At 37.6% G+C, this 7,819-nt stretch overlaps 1 pseudogene; it reads left to right on the top strand.

The window, feature by feature from the left end:
- The first annotated feature begins 1,310 nt into the window (after window positions 1–1,310).
- On the top strand, window positions 1,311–2,250 carry LOC142436291 (olfactory receptor 4S2-like; annotated as a pseudogene).
- Window positions 2,251–7,819: the final 5,569 nt, after the last annotated feature.

Below are 7,819 nucleotides of genomic sequence, written 5' to 3'. Positions count from 1 at the left end.
CATTTGAGGAAACATGGTTACAATCCCGTTACACAAAATGGTCCTACATAACCCTTTATGCCCTATCACTCCTGGGGACCCTCTAGAGTGAAATTCCACCATTGAAGATGCATCATTTATATTTAATAGCCTCCTTCTCCAAAGCCCATAAATCCTCCTTTATTGCCATCTTCTTAAATACTGATCCTCCACTATTACTTGGAATCAGCTTGATGGCAGTGATTGAGTATGACTCGATGGTGGTATCACTCATAAAAGGAGAACCAACATGAATATGATTATAATGAAGAATTATAAGAATATTTATATGGTGAATGTGATGTACAGGTGTATCTATATTCAGAAGGTAAATTGTAAGCTTATGTTAAACAAGAGGTGAACTTCTCCAAATAGATCAATGTGACTGTCAATATGCCTCCAATTACAGATCAACCAGTTGCCATACAGCTTTTTTCAATGTATGTGAGTCAGGGGGGAATTGTCATCCAAAGGATATTCTTTGCTTTTCATGTTATTGATATTGTTTTTATCGTGGTTGCAAATATGTACATCAAAGCACACACTAGCAAAATGTCTGGAGTTGTGAATCAATTTGCCAGTAAACAGGTACAGCCTTAGAAACTGACAGGAGCAGTTCTACCCTGTTCTATCAGTTCACCAGGAGCCAGTGTCCATGGACTTGATGGCAATGAGAGTTTTTCTTCAGAATTGTTCCTCCTGTATTAACATAAAGTCATTGCCCCGTGGTTCCTATCTGATCCTTGAGTTGCTGTGGTCAATCCAATCCCATGAATTTTAAAAGAGCATAATGCTCAAGATAAATATTTTTCCAAATGATTTTCTCTACTATTTTTTAAGGGCTTCCTCCCAAGGCACTTACAGGTAGACTTTTGTATTGCAGCTGAGTACGTTAACTCTTTGCAGCGTCTAATAACACCTAAGAGAGAACTTGTTTGAAAAGTAGTCCTAGTGCTTATACGGAACAAGAATGGGGCAAATGTTTAAAGTCAAACAAATGAATAACTCTTTAAAAATGGTAAGAGATCTGGAATCCTTGGCTTGATGTTTGGTATAAGGGATTTGTCTGAACTCTTGGGACTATGGTGCCCCATCTGCAATGGATTGCTGGATGGTGATAAGTTTGTCAGAATGTATTTATTTGACTATGCATGACAAGCAACACTCATCTATTTTGAAGTACTATGATTATACATTCTTTCCCTAAAACAGAAGTAATGTTCTTGGTCCTTTTCATATTTTTCAGCCAAATTAATTACCTCTTAGGAAGCTTGTCCTGCTAAGCTAATTCCATGGAAAAAAGAAGCAATGTAACGGTGTTCAATCTCTTTGCACTTTCTCAAACACAGTGGTAGAAGTTTGTTTTCTGGTTTTGTTTTGTTTTCCCTATGCAACTATTCTTCTGGGAAACCTTCTCATCATGCTGACAGTATGAGTGGGCAACTTTTTCACATCTCCAATGTATGTCTTTCTCAACTATCTGCCTTTTGTCGACATCTGCTACTCCTCCGTTATAATTCCCAACATGATTGTTGACTTTTTAGCCAAGAGTAAAGCAATCTCCTATGTGGGTTGCATGTCTCAACTCTTTGGGGTACATTTCTTTGGCTGTACTGAGATCTTCATCCTTATTCTTATGGCCTATGATAGGTATGTGGCCATCTGTAAACCTTTACACTATATGACCATAATGGAACAGAACAGGTGCAATAAATTGTTACTGGGGACATGGATAGATGGGTTCTTACACTCCATTATCCAAGTGGCTTTGTTGGTCCAGCTACCCTTTTGTGGACCCAATGAGATTGACCACTCCTTTTGTGATATCCATCCTCTCTTGAAACTGGCTTACACAGATACTTATGTTGTTGGTATTGCTATGACAACACTGTGATCATTGTTCTAGGGAGCTTTATTACCTTGTTAATTTCCTATGCTGTCATCCTGGTGTCCCTCAGAAAGCAATCACCTGAGGGCAGGTGCAAAGCCCTCTCCACTTGTGGCTCTCACATTGCTGTGGTCATCAACTTTTTTGGTCTTTTTACTTTCATGTACAAGCACCATGATACTACGTTTTCTGAGGTTAAGATGGTGGCTGTATTTTACTCCCTCATCACCCCCATGTTAAATCCCCTAATTTTAACCCTTAGAAATGGAGATGTGTACACTGTAATGAAGAAGCTGTGTGGTAGGAAGGTTTTCTGGAACATAATGTCAAGTAGTATGAAATAATGATAGTTTTAGTGGATGTTTTTAATGTTTTTGTAAACTCAACTATTAGATGAAGGAACCAATATCATCCTTGCAGGTGGTTGGGAGAAACAAATGAAACACTAACTCACTCTACAGAAGGGCACATTAATTATTATTATTAAATTTCATCCAATATTTCATTATCAGTTAATTTATGATTATGTCTAGGCCAGAGAAGTCTTATGAAACTAAAATGCAATCATAATAATATTCAGCATGGCTGTATTCTCCTCTAAAGCTGTGCCTATTTTCCTTAAATAGTAAAAAAGTAGTAAAATAAATAGTAAAAATCTATGTAGTATTTATAACTGCGATGCTATATGAATAACAACAAAAGTAATACTACAAGAAAATTAGTAATGATCAAAGATATAGCAGTCTGATAAAAATCCCACTAAAATCTAGAATCTTGTGAAAAATAAATCTAGAATGCAAGGAATGGAAAGGGAATGGCACGGAGAATGAAAAAACGATATAACACAAGTTTAAAAAGCAAAATATGTGCTTTTGGCCTCTGGTCTTTGGAGAAAAAAAAGAACCGACACTTACTTTCTGTCAGACCCATTTTCTTTGCCCAAGCACTAATAATATTAGAGTAGTTTTACCTTTTATAAGCCTTTCAATATACTGCTGCTCACTAATTCTAATTTTTACCTCAAATCTATAGCCAAGAATCCTAGTTAATATGACATGACTTAAAAGATCAGAAGGAGTTGAATAAAAATAGACCCTCTTTGATTTTCAAGAGGGTAATTGTCTTATTCAGTTACCATTTTTCATTGTCCTCAATTTAGTCAATCAATAGGTAGATGTGATGCATCCTACATGGAAAAATCACTATTTTATGCATTCACCCATTTTTCCATATGACACAGCAAGTTTACAGAAGGCAATGAGTCCTTTCTCGCTGCTTGCTTGACTTAACTAACCAGATCCCCTCTGGAATTCCCTCTGGAGACCATGCTGAACAAATAAACAAATGACATGCTCAGGTGAGCAGATATCTGGTCTTGGGTCATTATTTCCTTCTTCAGCTTGCGCTGCATGGTGGAGGTTTTATATAATTTTTATATTGCAGGCAAACATACCATTGATTATCTCTCTATTGTTTCATCTTCCTTTCCACAATTATGGTTATCCAGTTGTTATATGCATTATGCATACCCTTTTGACTATTTATGGTTGTAGTATTTATGTGCACACAAAAATATTTGTTGAATATGGACCATATATTGTGAGTGTTCAAAAAATCCTTGATGATGTTGAAGAAATCACAGATTTAAAGAGAGGAAAGATTTTTTAAAAAACAACAAAATATCTGAAATAGACGCTATAATGAAGATTCCCTGGGTCTGGGAATTCATAGTTCTTATTGCAGATTAGACGTGTGCTCAGTAGGTCCCTACGGAAGTCCCTTTCCTTTATTTTATGATGAGCATGGTGAGTGCTTCTCAAGCTATGTTGGTCATTGGAATCACCAGGAGGATTTTTAAGCAGGCACTGTTCCAAGGAATTTTTCGTTCTTTGTAGAGGTAACTACAGTCTTTAAGTATTTGAATCAATACTAAGATCCTTTGCTGAGTTTTATGCATTCAGTGATGGAGGACTAGCAGACACTGAGGTGACAGGATAGTTGGTGCTGTTAGTTCTGAGAAGTGTGTGTGTTCATTTGTGAATCAATGAACGGAAAAGGTTATATTTGCATATATGTCCCTTCACTTTTTAGAACCACCACAGAGATAACTAAACTGGACCCAAATTTTAAAGCCATGCTGCTGTTGTTTTTAGGTGCCCTGAAGTCCATCTGTTTGACTCCTAGCCAACCCATGCACAACAGAACTAAAAACTACCCAGGCCAGCTTCATTCACAATTGTTCTTATGTTCCAATCTGTTGCTGTAATCATTGTGTAATCCATCTTGTCCATCGCTTCCTCTTTCTCACTGTCCCTCCATTTTACCATGCTGGAAGAACAATGTCTTTCTTCAGGGACTAGTCTCTCTTGACAACCTCTCCAAACTATGTGAGACAAAGGGTCTCCACCCTTGCATCCAAGGAGCACTCTGGCTGTACTTCTTTGGAAACAGATTTGTTTGTCATGTTGGTAGTTCATGGTACTTTCAATATTCTTTATCAGCATCACAGTTCAAATGCATTGATTCTCCTTCAGGTTTCCTTAGTGTGTGACCAGCTTTCACAAGCATATGAAGCCATTACAACTACCGTTGCTTGGGTTAGGTGCACATTAGCCCTCAGAATAACCTCCTTACATTTCAGTACTCAAAAGAGGTCTTGTTCAGAAGGCGTACCCAGTGCAACACATAGTGTAGTTTGATCTCTTATCTGGTGCTTCCATGAACTCTGGTTATAGATATAAGCAAGATGAAACCTTTTACAATTTCACCCTTTTCCCCATTGTATCATGATATTACCTATTGGTTCGTGTATAAGGGTTGGGTCTTTTTCATACTGAGTTGCAATCCATACTGAAAGCTGCAACCCTTGATCTTCATTAGCAAGGGCTTCACGTCCTCATTTTCAGCAAGCAAAATTGTCATCTGCATATTGAAGGTTAATAAATCCTAATCCAATCATGATGCCTCATTCATCTTCATATAAGCTATTCTCTAAATATTTTCTCAGCACACAAATTAAATAAGCATGATGAGAGGATACAATTATGATACATACCTTGCCTGAAGTGATATCTCATTGTTCTGTTCACACAATTGCCTTTACATCCATGTACATGTACTGAATGGGTTTCTAACTGCAAGGTCCGTAATTCAAATTCACAACTTTCAAGAGAGAATGTGAGCTGTTGTGTGTTCATAAAGATTTACTGACATGGTCACTGAAGACGAAACAGATGCAAAAGCAAATGTGAAGAAAGCTGATGATGATTGGCTATTAAAAAATATAGTGTCTTGGGTCTTAAAGGCTTGTAATTAAATAAGCATTCGTCTATCAGGGATGCAAGAAATCCCCAATGGAAGAAGCACACCAATCCCTGTGATCATGAGGTGTTGATGGGAAGAAGTTTTAAAAGTTCAAAAACATGCAACCAACTCCATGTGAAGAGGCATGGATGCAATGGAGATCCAAACCCACCTGCAAGATGATTAAAAAGACCCTCTCAAAAAGGCTACACAGAGCAGATGATAGAGCTAGTGTGCTATATGGCACTGATGAACCGCATAATTATCCTCTAGTTCTTTAACATTTCCTCCACTTCCTAGTAAGGTTTTAAAATACATTTTACCTCATTGATCATGTTATATTTGTGTATGTTCATGTATATATTTAAGATGACTCAGGGTGCAAAGGTCAAGATAGATGACCCCTCAGAGACAGTGACAGGAATAGTGGTTGCCTATGGGTATGGAAGGAGGGAGTGGGATTGGGGGGAAGGGGTTGGGAGAGTATAGCATCTATGATTGAATAACTGTCCCATCCAGCGGGACATCAACAACGTGGGTACCTGAAAGAAGGACTGGGAATGAAAATCGGCAAGGGCACGGAGAGATGGAGGCAAGACAGTAATCTGATCAAGCCTCATTTATTGAGTTGAGAGCAGAGGTTTAAATAGCCAGCGAAGGGCTGGCACCATTACGTCACCTGTAAAATAAGGTACAGCTGAGAGAGGCAATAGTTGTGCATCTCTAAATAAGGAAGAAATGGCGGGAAACTGATCAAACAGGTAAGTATGCTAATTAAGCATACCTTACGCCTGGGGGGAGATGCCACCAGTCATGTATTGACCAATGAACATAGCAGCTGCTAGTAAAAGAGCACCAATCCTAGCAAGGGTCAAGGCAGCCACCCACTGGAGGGAATTAAGACAAAGGGCAGTAAAATCACAGGGCAGCTTCTATGGCAGGAAACTGAGAGTAAATTCATAAAGGTCGTACATGGCTTAAATCCAGGGTAGAGGGATATGCAGTTCCCTACAAACACCCCCACCAGATGGGATTGAACAACAGGATTGGATGTGAATGGACATATTGGAAAATGTAAGACATGTCAATAAAACAATTACAAAAAATTTTAATTAAAAATATAAAGATTTTCAGCTTTGAAAATTCATGAGGGCAGTTCTGTTTCCCACAAAGTTACTATCAGTCAAATTTGGTTGATAAGAGTGATAGTTTTTATTTGTTTGTTTAAAAAGTAGACCTTGGCAGTTTCAAGAATCTTAAAGGCTGGAAAGAGGAACTTATAACGTAGGTACAAGTGTCCATGATTAACTTTATAAAGTAGCCCCTATTCACAAAGTATTCACAGAGTCAATCCCTACCCCGAGGTTCTTAGACATTGCCGTCTTGGTTCCTTAGCAGAAAAAAACAAGAATGATGAAAACTAAGATTTTCCCAGTGATGAACAAACCATGTCAATGAAAAGAATTTTCTCCGTAGATTTGTCATTGCATTTTTTATGTTATATAGAAGCATTATAACTGTGCTGTCACCAGATAGGGGATTTTATTGGAGCCTTCTATGATAAAAGCAAATGGCAACATTTCTTATTGTCTGGATGAAGAAATTATTTTAAAAAGAAAATCAATGAAACTGTGTGTTCTTGGTGCTTGTAACCATTAATTATGATTCTGCTTCCTGGAACAGCAAAAAATAAAATCAACAAATTTCCATGCAGTATCCACTTGAAAATGTAGAAATATCTTCCATGTCCTTCCACATGTCCTTTTTCTGATCAATAGTGTTCACAACATTCAAACATGTCTCATTTGACAAGGTCTCCTAAATTTCACTGTTATCTGATTGTGGTCTTGTGTGGTGACCAATTTGGAATACACTGATCTAAGTAGAATAAGATAAAACTTCCCTTTTATGCATGAGAAGAATGATTACTACACAGAGAATACCTGAACCAAATCTGAACCTGGACATAAGATAAACCTAGATCAGATGAATAGTCCCAACCTTCTGATATATGAATAAGAACTAAATGATTCTTATGTAAGCCATGAGTTTAGAACAACGCCTTCCATTGCAATAGAGAACTAACTAATCTAAGATACCAATAATAAATAAATAAATAAACAAACAAATAAACAAATAAATAAATAAATAGATAGAATGTCATGGTCATAGAGTTGATTCTGACTCAGAATAATTTTAAGGAACAGAATAGATTATGTCTTGGCTTTTAGAGACTGTATATCTTTCTGAAGCAAAAAGGTCCATTTTTTTTCTGCCAAAGAAGCACTGCTCTGTTTGTGCCATTGACTCTGTAGTTAGCTGCCCATTATACCAGGTCTCCTTATGGAATGGCTGAATTGTGAAAGTGGGAATTGTCAGTAATGGCCTTAAAATGTTTAAACGTTGGAAATGGAAGAATATGGCGTCAGGTTAGATTCACCTGCCTGGAGCTTCTGCTGACAGACCACAAATTTAGGAGATAAGGTGAAGGAGACTGGGAGGCAGAGTCCTGAAATGAGAATCAGGGTACTAGGGTCTATCTTGAACTCCACTTTTTTAATTCCACTCTCAAAACGAACCAAGAACACACAACATAATTCTAGGCTTGGG

This window comes from Tenrec ecaudatus, unplaced genomic scaffold, assembly GCF_050624435.1.
Source record: "Tenrec ecaudatus isolate mTenEca1 unplaced genomic scaffold, mTenEca1.hap1 Scaffold_2004, whole genome shotgun sequence".
Classification (NCBI taxonomy): Eukaryota; Metazoa; Chordata; class Mammalia; order Afrosoricida; family Tenrecidae; genus Tenrec; species Tenrec ecaudatus.
This window is presented reverse-complemented; position numbering and strand designations above follow the sequence as displayed.